The sequence below is a fragment of the Equus caballus genome, chromosome 3 (assembly GCF_041296265.1).
Source record: "Equus caballus isolate H_3958 breed thoroughbred chromosome 3, TB-T2T, whole genome shotgun sequence".
Lineage (NCBI taxonomy): Eukaryota > Metazoa > Chordata > Mammalia > Perissodactyla > Equidae > Equus > Equus caballus.
In genome coordinates this window covers 45,082,545-45,091,118 of record NC_091686.1, presented here as the reverse complement: position 1 = coordinate 45,091,118, position 8,574 = coordinate 45,082,545, and the positions used below count along the sequence as shown (strand labels likewise).

The window sequence follows — 8,574 nt, the reverse complement described above, 5'->3', positions numbered from 1 at the left end:
CCTATCATTCTTGTATTCTTTTGGCTACAAGTGAGTCACTAGGTTCAGCCCGCACTCATGAGGAGGGGCTTACGTGAGGTGTAAGTATCAGTAGGCAGTGATCATTGGGGGCCATTTGAGACTGCCTACCACATTCTGCCCTCTGGCCCCCATGAATTGACATCCCTCCTACGTGTAAAAGATACTTACCACTTCCTAAGGTCCCCCCAAATCGCATCCAATTACAGCATCACCTCAAAGTTCAGAATCTCATCTTCTAAATCAGGTCCAGGTGTGAGTGAGGTGCTGCATGTACTGTTCCTGAAATGTGACTCCTTGAATACAGTTTCTGTCTGTGACCTATGAGACTAAAGAGACAGTTATCCGACTCCATACACCCAACATTCAATGGTGGGACAGGCATAGGAAAACTGCCATGGACATTTTAGTTCAAAAAGGGGGAGATATGGGGGTCACGAAGGTGTCCTCAGTCCATAGCAATTCTGAGATCCAGCCAGCAAAGACTGGAAGTTCCTTGATTGGGTCTCAAGATCCTGTAATAATTCTCCAGGGTTCTCGGCTCTGCCCTCTGAGCTCTTGTTTCCACTCTTGGATTCGTCCTTCCTTTTTTCATGACAAGTAACATGTGTTTGCAGCTGAGTAGTTTTCTTAGCCAGTTTCCTGCAAGTAGAAATCTGGGGGTCCAATGGCCTCTTTTCATTTTGTACTATCTCTGTCCCTTTGGGTAAAGTCGGGAGTGTTTTTCCTGATATAATTCTCCCAAATCTTTCTGAGCATCCTGTGAAACTCTTTGTGTTCATTCCATTCAACAAAGCCACAACCACATATCTGCTTTTCTCTGCCCACCCATTTCATTCAACCTTTAAAAATTTGTAGCCCTTGCCTTGCAAAATTTCCTATTCTCCTGTTCTTTCTCTATGGCATTTATTACCATCTAATATATCATAAGTTTTACTTTGTTTTATGTATTGTCTGTTCCCTCATTTCTCCATCCCCATTATAATATGAGCTACAATTGGGCAGTGAATTTTGCTTGTTTTGTTCACTATTTTATCCACAGTGATTAGAACAGTGTTGGACACATTCAAAATAAATACTGAATAAATGAAATAATTTCAAAAGGATTTGAAGACTTTCCAAACAGATATTTGTCTGCTGTGAAATCTGGTGACATATAGAAATATGTGAAAGACCATCTATTCATGAAGCAGAATCAACAGAGGTGACTTTGGATACCCTAATAAGAGGATGAAAAAATTAAAATAAAGCAAGCCTCCTAACACACACCAGAAAAACAAAAAAACCCGCCTCCAACAATAAACAAAGAACCACATTACCATCATACATACACACAAAAAGATTGACACACAGACTCTGCCATACATTGGTGTGAATAACCAATAATTCCCTAATGATGGGAGAGATATGTCATCAAAACTGAAATTGTACTCTGGATATTACTTAAAGTAATATGGAATTCATAATTATATTTATAAGTATCTTTATAATTATAACTTAAAATTTTGTCCACATTGGATTATGCTAACATAATAATTTTCTCCTCTCTTATATCTTCAGTATGACCTTTCACAAATATTTAACTTACAATGATTCTGAGCTAATGTCTTGTGGAAGCCACCCAGCCTGTCGTGCTTTGTCATGGCAGCCCTGGCAGATTAGCCCAGCGACCATCTGGGCTGAGTCCTCATCCTCTTTCATCTTCTGGAGGCCCACTGGCTCCCTGGGTCTCTTTGGAGAGGAAGAGGGAAATGCAGCCGGAAGGTCTTCTGTTTCTATAGCAGCAGAAGGCGGTGGAGACAGGCAAGGGCTGTGGATTCTCCAGACTGTGGCGGAGCAGGGCAGGAACCCCCCACCTCCGTGTTTCTTAGCCCCCTCCGTGTTCCTGCCCAAACAACAAACAGATAAATTCTTTTCTCTACTTCCTCTTTTGCTTCTGCCTCCATTTTTTTCCTTTCTTAAGCTGCCAAGATCCTGTTGGTCAGCACCCCATCCTAATTAATCATACAGTCCGGTTGTCTTGCATAACCCGGGGAGAGTACATATCAGAATGACTAAAAGTCAGTTAAAAGACTTGTGACAGTGAATTTTTTTTTTCCCCAACAGAGACCCATAAAGAATACACCTCATCTTTAGATCATATGCATCTCATCCTGAAATGCCTTTCTCATAGAATATACTCATTCCTTCCACATCTGAAATAGATCGCTACACTTTTCTTCTTGTTCCCTTTTTTCTTTTCTCTTTTGCAACTCCTGGCAATAACAGAAACCGTGCTCTCTCTACTTGACATCTGGCTGTACTCCCAGAGCTCCCACTCCCGTGTGGCACATCTTTGTGCTTGCTCTGGGTGCTGCAGCGCCCAGCATATTGTTGGCCAGAGGTCCTGAAAGGTAGCTTCTTTGTTCCTCTGGTGCTCACCCTCCTGCGAGAGGCAGGTGGGGAGGGGTTTGTTGGTTAGATTTCTGTTTCTATACGTTTACAGAAGATTTTGGCATCAAGCAGTTAACTGAATCCCTTTTTGTCTACGATATCTTTTGGCTTTTCCCAGGAGCTGGAGTGGTGAAGGATGAAGAGACGGCAATGCATGGGTTTAGGTAAGAAAGATGACATCTACCAAAAGCAAAACTCCAGAGTTATCGTTTTAGCAAGTGCTGAAATATAAAACTTTATGATTTTGGTGCTTTTTCCGTAGAACATAAATAAGGTAGAGATAGAAGCTCTCTTAATATTAAAGTCTTGGTACCTTTTCAACTTTTTCCACTTGATGATGAGGTAGGAGTAGTGGTCGAGGGGATGTGGCTGATACATTTAAAAACAGTCCACACAGTGCAAGCGAACAACAGATTAGCTTTAAAAGAACTAAACTGGAGAACGTGTACCATTCTAGATCGAGATTCAGAACATCCATCATTTTATTAACAGTGCTCTGTGTTAGCATTACCTTGTTTATTAAAGTTTTGAGCTCTTGGCCATAAAAGGCACATTATTTAAAAATTAAAAGTAGAAATACATCTTACTTATTGTTTAGTCCATTTTGGGGCCTAAATTTTATTCAACTGATTTGTATCCAGTGTGCTGAATCTTCCACACTGATTGTGTAGCATCGGCCTGATGAGTCCTCACAGAAAAATGTCTCATATTCTATTTGTGGTTTTAGGAAGTAAGACTAACTTTGGGAACATGCACTTGGACACCCACCTCACGCCCTGGAGGTTAGATAATGGAAGTGAATAGGCTCTGAGATGTTAGAAACTCCGTTCTGCATGGACACTGTGGTAGAAGATATGGACAAGTTAGGTGCAAGGCCAGATTCTCTCAATATGCACAACTGGCTTTGGGTTCACGCAGTCTCAACTTACTCAAAAGTAGAAATCTCCTGAAATGGAATTTTTCTATAGTACTTTCTGAAGCTATAGTGTCCAGCATGGGAGCCACGAGCCACACAGGCTATTGAGCACGTGAAATGGAGCTAGTCTGAATGGAGATGCGCTGCACGTGTAAAACATACACTGAATTTCCAAGATTTCATATGAAGAAAGGAATATAAATTATCTCATTAATAATTCTTTATATTGGTTACATGTTGAAAGGTAATGTGTTGGATATATAGGATTAAATAAAATATATTATTTAAATTAATTTTACCTGTTTCTTTTAAAACTTTTAATGTGGCGACCAGGAAATTGAAAATTACACATGCCTTGCGTTGTATTTCTGTTGGATCGTGCTGATGTACGGAGCCTCTTCCACTCCTCAGCAGTGTTTGGTGATCTGAAGAAGAGTGAGCACAGCTATGGCTTTGCTGTTACTCACGTATTGATGAGCTCAGCCTTCTCAGGTGTTCTCTTCCTTCCTTCTAGAATAGTGGCTGACAAACTTGGCTACAGATTAGAATCCTCTGGGGAGCTTTTGTAATACACTGATGCACAGCTCCAGATTGACTTAACTGAGCAGAAAATCTCTCCAGGTGACTGCAGCGTGCAGCCAGGTCAAAGCGCTCCTCCGGAAGTCTACCAAGGTTTACCGAGTACACAGAACCAGCAGAGGAAGCCGCTGCAGGAGCACAGGTCAACACGAAGCATAAAATGGATATTCTGATCAAGTTCCTCTGCCAACAGAGGAAATACCTTTGAGAAGCAGGAAGGGGATGACATGGTTCTAGAGTGGCTAAGTGTGGTTGGTGATTAACTATGCTTGGCTGAAACCCTTGCTGCTGGGAGTGTCGGCCACACACCTGCAGCATTGGCATCACTAGTCAGGCACTGGTTAGAAGCGCAGCAACCGAGGCCCTAAGCCAACCCCACTGAAGCAGAATCTCCATTACAACAAGATTCTGGGTGGCTAGTGTATGCATCAAAGTTTTAGAAGTGTTGCCCTAAACAACATTGTGTAAGCCAGGCCCTTACATGGGACAATTCAATTAAAGCTCAGTTTGAAAAATCTTTCCTTCTTTCAGTGACGGCTTCCACTGTCAGGAATGGGGTGGGGAAAGCATTGCAAAGGCAAGATTTGCCCCTGTGTATTTTAAAAATAGAATTTATGGGGGCTGGCCCTGTGGCCAAGTGGTTAGTGTTCTAAACACTCCACTTTGGCAGCCTGGGTTCACAGGTTCAGATCCTGGGTGCAGACCTACTCCACTCATCAGCCATGCTGTGGAGGCATCCCACATACAAAATGGAGGAAGATTGGTGCAGATCTTAACTCAGGGCTAATCTGCCTCAAGCAGAAAAAGAGGAAGATTAGCAATGAACGTTAGCTCAGGGCTAATCTTCCTCACCAAGAAAAAAAAAGAATTTACAGTTTATGACTTACAAAATAAATTATTCCTAATGAAGAAAACATTTTAAAAAACCCCAAATCACCTGTATCCCATAGCATAGTAACAACTGCTTTTGATGTTTCAATGAGTTTCTTCCAGACTTTTTTCATTCAATATATGTATTAATGTATCTTCATTCACTTGAAGATTTCACTATTTCCCGTTTGGTCCTTTTCCTAGTTTCTTACTATCATAAACTGCTTCTGGGAAGAGACTTTCATAGACATCTTTTTGCATGTCTGATTGTTTCCTTACCACAAAATTCATTAAAAATGGAATAATCGGGTCAGGCAAGGATCATTTCTAAAGGTTTTGATACATATTGCCAAACTGAGAGATCGTCCAAGCTCACTCTAGTGTAAATGCTCGCAGACTTATCAACACTGTTTTTAATCATTCGTTGATCTTTGCCAACTTGAGTAACAGCATAAGGTGTCTCATTTAAATTTTTTCATTTTTATCAATTGTGAAGCTGAACAATTTTTTCTAAACATCTATTGTAATTTTTATTTCTTTTCCTGCAAATTGCCCATTCTTGCAGTCTGTCCATTTTTACACTGGATTTTGTTATTTTCCAACTCACTTTTCAAAATTTTTATGCATTAAAAATAGTAAATTTTTGTACATTTTCTTGTTTTTCTGGCAACCGTTTTCCCTAATCATAGTTAATATGAAAAGAACAAAATAACAAGGCAATAATTATATAATTTTACTATCCAATATCATGGCCATCAGCTACATGTGGCCATTTAAATTTAAATTAAAATAAATTCAGTTTCTCAGTTGTGCTATCTACATTTCAAGTATTCAGGGGCCACGTGTGACTAGTGGCCCCTGTATTAGGCAGCAGATACGGAACATTTCCATCTTCAGAGAGAGTTCTGTTGGAAAGGACAGCACAGCACATTGACCTGTCAGCAAGTGGAAATAGTGCTTAAGGATCGGGCTACGTGTTACTGATTCCCTAACCTTCCTGGACAGTCCTCTCCTGCGTTTTGATTTCCTGTATATTTTGGAGAGAAGAGTATAGTTATTCTAACATTTGGAAAAGCTGATGAACGGGTCTGGAGTAAATAACTGATTTAAATATTCTTACAACATCAGTTTTTTAAGAAGTACTGTACTTGTTGCAAATAAGAGACATTTTTCACTGAAAGAGGCTTATTAACATTTATCTAGATATGTGATAAGATGGAAGTGATGGATTCCAGTAATGGTTACATATTTGTATTGGCTCTGCCCTGGTTTTATTACGGGGATGCTCTTTCATGGGATTATTTCCTTGTTTTTTATTGCATACTGCCTCCCCTTCTCCCCCCCGCCCCAACCCCCATCACCAGCTCCTCTTTCTTTTCTTCTTTTTCAGAGGAGCCTCCCAGCAGGACCATCCCTGCGCTCTCTCTAACCTTGCATAGGAAAAATGAGGAGCATGACTGGGTCTGTGGAAGCAGGGTAATGAAATTAAGCTGTCTTTTCCCTTCCAGCTGAGAGTCATTCCTTCTAAAGCTGCCCCCATATATTACCTGCAATTGACAGACAAAAGCATTTTATATATAGCTCACTTCCTGCTCTTGCCTTTTTGTGTGCTTACATTGCTATGAGTTATAAAAGTCACAAAGCAGGGGAATCCAAAATTCATACATGTGCGTAGATGCCACTGATTAAGTTCTTAAGGTGTTCCATGAGGCTGAGATGAAAGGCCAGGTTATTTCATGGTCCTTGTGGTCTCCTGTGAATTTCTAAGGCTCCCTGGAGTACCACCTTTACAGCCTTACCACATTTTCTTGTAAACAGATTGGAAAAGGTAAGAATACAAGGTAGACAGCTCCCTTTGGGCACAAATTCCCCTTGTGCTGTTGGACTAATCCTTTTCTGATTACTCATAGTCATCAAGAGAAATACTACTACTTTGTCTCGAGAAGTTTTTCTTCACGTTTTTGAATAGTTCACAGTCTGTGACATTTTTATGTAGCTATTTTGAGTCAGAGACATTTTGATAGAGCCCCAAAAATAAACCATTAAACTTTCAGCTCATTTTTTTTTAAGTAATATAACTGACATATATTCCATTACCATGTCACATGTACAACCCCCTCCTCCCAGCTCCATCCCTTAATCAACCTCAGGCTGTGGGGTAGAGAAAACTCGGAGGGAGTCTCCATGAGGGGCTGAGGGATGGGGTGAGTCTTGAAATTGGTTTAATACTCGGGGATATTAGTTGCACGCATTACTTTGTAATGAAATTTTGAAATGACCATTTTAAGGCAGCCAAGTCAAAATGGCGTAGTCAATATGTTGTCTTTTACAGCTGAAGGTTGGCAGTTTTACAAGTGATGGGTGGGCAGGTTGAATCAAGCCCCTCTCCAGTTACTGCTCCCAAACCAAAATACAGAATTGGCTTGCAAGAGAGGGGCTTCTCAGACATTACCTAAGAGTCTTGGCGAGAAAAACTCCTCTAAATCGGGCAAAAGAATCCAGCTGGACTCTGATGTTGTGAGACTCTTTTTCTGAGTCACTCTGATTGTATTCTGAAGACTCTCAGGATGAAACCCACATGAAACAGCATGTGCTTCCCTCAGGAACTTAGACTGAGTCTAAACACGCGTTCACCTGGCCCTTGGCCAAACACGTGCACACACAGGTGGTTTGGTTTACTCTCTTTACGCTGCTATTTGCCTCTCCCAGGGACGTAGAGATGCTCCTTAATGTTGCTGCAAGATGGGATGCAAAGAAGCCCAGGAACTTCTGGAGAATGTTGTTTAGACTAAAAGCAAGCTCTTGCCAAATAAAAAATGGGGAGTTATAAACTATAATGTGTCCCGCGTGCTCCCCCTGGGAACACAGGGGTTTCACTCTCACTGTCCACTGTGGCCTTGCACTGCTTTGTGGAACTGCTGATTGAAGCTGCTGTTAGTGACTTAGTTGTCCTTTATATGCTGCTGCATCATCAGTTTGCTGTTCAAAACCCTTTAGGTAAGACGTTGCTTGCATGTCTCCCTGGGATCTGAGTTTGACCTCTTCTGGAGAGAGGAGTATTTCATGAGGATTTCATCACTGCCCACCTTAGCTAAATTTCAAGTCAGCGAGCATTATGGAAGTAGTGGGAGGGAAAGAAGGAAGAAACCTGTCACACCAGAGATTTGGCTTCTTGGATGTGTTAGCTGGCACCCACAGATCCACTGTGAAGGAGCTAAACTCATCATTAGCCTAATCTATGACATGTGGTATTCTGCTTAAAATAAACTTGTTTTCATGTCTCTACATTTCAATTTTCTTCTCTATTAGGTTTCTATGGTATCTTATTGTATTCACTCTTTGTATTACAAAGTCTTTTGTGGAGAAAAATTAAAAGGCTGTGAATATTGTTAACAAAAGGGAAAACGATGAAGTATGAGATCTCACGTTTATTGAGCACTTGCCACGTGTAAGGTATTTTAGTTTATTTTTTTTTTGCTGAGGAGGATTAGCCCTGAGCTAACCTCTGTTGCCAATCTTCCTCCACTTTGTATGTGGGATGCCTCCACAGCATGGCTGATGAGTGGAGTAGGTCTGTGTCCAAGATCCAAACCCCTGAACCCAGGCCACCGCACACGGAACTTTAACCAGCCACAGGGCTGGCCCCCACATGTGAGGTATTTTCCTAACTGCTTCACAGTATTCTAGCGTTGACTAGTTACAACAGCCTTACAAGGTGGGCAGTATTATCATTCCCATTTGACAGATGTGGAAACAGA

The 8,574-nt window shown here is 41.2% G+C and overlaps 1 long non-coding RNA gene across 1 annotated transcript; it reads left to right on the top strand.

The window, feature by feature from the left end:
• Window positions 1–2,227: 2,227 nt before the first annotated feature.
• On the top strand, window positions 2,228–8,269 carry LOC111772838 (uncharacterized). Its single transcript, XR_011436796.1, has 3 exons — window positions 2,228–2,615; window positions 6,207–6,292; window positions 7,526–8,269. It is a non-coding gene; the product is annotated as an uncharacterized lncRNA (long non-coding RNA).
• Window positions 8,270–8,574: the final 305 nt, after the last annotated feature.